The sequence below is a fragment of the Nannospalax galili genome, unplaced genomic scaffold, assembly GCF_000622305.1.
Source record: "Nannospalax galili isolate Female #2095 unplaced genomic scaffold, S.galili_v1.0 scaffold1725, whole genome shotgun sequence".
Lineage (NCBI taxonomy): Eukaryota > Metazoa > Chordata > Mammalia > Rodentia > Spalacidae > Nannospalax > Nannospalax galili.
Genome location: NW_008352439.1, coordinates 40,838 through 43,863, shown reverse-complemented (window position 1 = coordinate 43,863; position 3,026 = coordinate 40,838).

Here is a 3,026-nt window from a genome sequence, read left to right as displayed (position 1 = left end):
GGGGTGCGCCTTTAAAAAAAAAAAAAAAAAAAAGAGTGCTTTCATTTTTTTTTTTTTTTAAATTACGTATTGTGGAAAGGTAAAGGGCTTGCCCCAATGTTTGTTTAGTGAGTGATAACCTGCTTTAAAACAATTATTTATTATTTATTTATTCATTTATTCATTTATTATTATTATTTTTTTTTAGTTTATGTGTGTTCTTAAGTCTATATATGTACATTATGTAAACTCAGAAGCCCATGGATGTTAGAAGGAAGTGTGAGATTCCCTGTATCTTGAGTTGCAGGTTATTGCAAGATGTCATGTGGGTACTGGTGACTGAACCTAGGTCCTTGTTGCACTAAATTTTCCTCTTCCCCCTTCTTGGGAGACTTACAAGTGTGCCCTCTGCGGTCCTAGGACTGAAAAAACTGACAGAGTACCTTCTATCTGTGTATTGCATTGTTTATGACATCTGGGAGGGGGTGACTTATAAAGGCGTAAATATTCATAGGCTTTTGCTTTCCCATATTTAAAATCAGTGTATCATCAGTGTGTCCTGCCCACAGCCTCCACCAGCTTCTTTGTGCTGTCTCACGTTCAGTTTGTAGATCTCTTTCCAAAAGTGGCAAAGGCTCTTCACCTTTTCCCAGTGTGCTCAGTGTCTTTCAGTGTAGGTCTCTAGGCCTGCCCCTGTTCAGTTCTAGCTTTTTGGAGGGTGCCTACCCAACACTCTACCACTTTATCCAGCTCTCAAAATATTTCGGCCAATCTTCTGCAAGGGTCACTGAGTATTGGAGGGGGTTGACAGATGTAGGACCAGCTCTCTTGCAGCATGGCATGTATTGACCCCCTGGGCCCTGTCATTCATCTTCAAGACATCGCCATTGATCCATCTCAGTGGTGACTCCCCTACTAGAAAGACAAATTGAAGGAAGTAGACACATCTAAAGAAACAGAGATATAAACACAAATGCCTGGAAGATATCCCACCAGGTGTACAATATTCATCAAACAGTATACAAGCAGCAGCTTCCTCACTGGGGCCTACCGCCTTCCCTGACACAAGGACTTGGTCTGGACTTCAGCACAAGATATGTGTTCCACCCATAGGAGCAGGTCTTATCCAATTAGAAATCTGTCAGTTGTACATGCTTGGCATGTCATATCTGTGCAGCACGCAGTGTCCATCACATTGGATCCTTTTGCCCCAACCATCTGTACTGCACCAACTGGCACTAAGAAAGACATCCTACCAGTGCCATGGAGTTTTCAGCTTAGTCTCAGCTCCATCTCTCCTTCTCCCTCACTCACATCAAGCTGTGTCTTCGCAAACATGGCCTAATCAATCATTTCTACTGTAAAATCAACATTAGTAGCAATAGCCTTGGCTAATTTGAGGACCTTTAGTACCTCTCTGGCCAACAGCTCATAAGGGGGCACCCCACTTGCCTGAATTATGAAGTTATCTTTCAGACGTTTTACCTCCTATAAAGTTATTAATAAATTTTCCAAAATTATTGTCAGAGAAATGATACAGTTTTCCAAAATACTGATTGCTGGGAAAAAATAGAGGAAGTTTAGTATGTAAAAATATCATGTCACTTTCACAAAAATTCAATATTTGGAATTAAAAGAATGAAACTGATAATAAAGTATACATGAATTATATGTGTTTTGCCAGGGGGTTCAAACCAGCTACCCCAGTGAGGTGAGGATTGGAGATGAGTAAGCACACCATTTGCTAGACCACGCTGTTCCCATTACCTGGGGACACTCAGACGCAATGGGGAGTCTTAGTCAGGCAGAGACTCATTTATTGCAAGTGTCACAAAGCTTATAAAGGCACCTGGAACTCCCCCCTCTCCACCCAAGGGTGTATCTTAAGGATGGTCACATGCTGATCATGCACTCCTCAGCAGTGCAGAAGTATTCTTCAGACTTTCAAAGCAAGCCAGGCAGTGCCCCCAGTAACTTCCTTTGGGACCTCTGCAAGGTGGGGCCTTTAGGTCCCCACATATCCCCCTTTTTATTTTTATTTTAAGGCCAGACTGACTTTCTTTCTTGGGTTACCCACCTCATAGGCGGCTCCCTGAAGAGAGAGTGCTATCTCTTTCCTCTAATCTTATGCATTTTGTCTGTCTTAGGTTGTGTCACCTCTGATCAAGCCTTGCCCATCATTGGATCATGCACCTGGCCATGTGCATGTCCTGCCTTAGGAGTACTTGTCATGGGACATCTTACCCGTCTTTGGCTAAAAATGGGTCATGATTAAGGGCAGCCACGTGGGTAATGCCAGCCTGTGACAGTTTTAGTCTCTGCCTAATTCAGTTAGCCAATGTGGGCAACCGGAGGGGATCCTGGGAGAGTCCCTAATCATGACGAGGTGGGCCGTGGCAGTTCCAAGGGTCCTCTGTCCTTGAATTATCTGGTAAAGACACTTAAAGATAAGCATTATCAACAGAAACAAAGCAAGTCATGGAGTAGGACAAGTTGAAATACTTCTGATCCCATGTACCTTTTAGCCAATCAGCCAGTTGTCTGAAAGGCAAAGAGGCTGATGGCAATGAAGCCAAGGAACTGGGTCCTTCACCTCAGATGGTAAATAAAGAGAAGAATTTTGTCTCATGAACTATTGTCCATGGACCGCCATGCTGGTCATTTGGATCCTGGCCTACCCACTTAAGGTTTTTCGCAGGCACCCATATGGGGTTTGAATCTCCTCTAGGGTAGACACACCCAAAGCCTTGACCCATGGTTAAGAATGGATCTGGTCCTTTCCATTGCCTGGTGGGTGATGGGTTCTTTCCATCTTACCTGGACCTCAGGTCCCTGCTCCTTTCCTCCCCAATGCTTCTGAAACCGGGATTCCAACTGATTTTTTTTGAAAATTAAGAACATTAATAGTGAATAAGGCCATACCCAACTGTTGGTGGGGGCTTATTCCCCCTTTTTGTTTTTGTAATTGAACTTTTAGGTTTTGATGGTTGTGTTCTACAATGGCTTGACCTTGGGGATTGTAGGGAAGTCCTGTATTGTTTTTAATT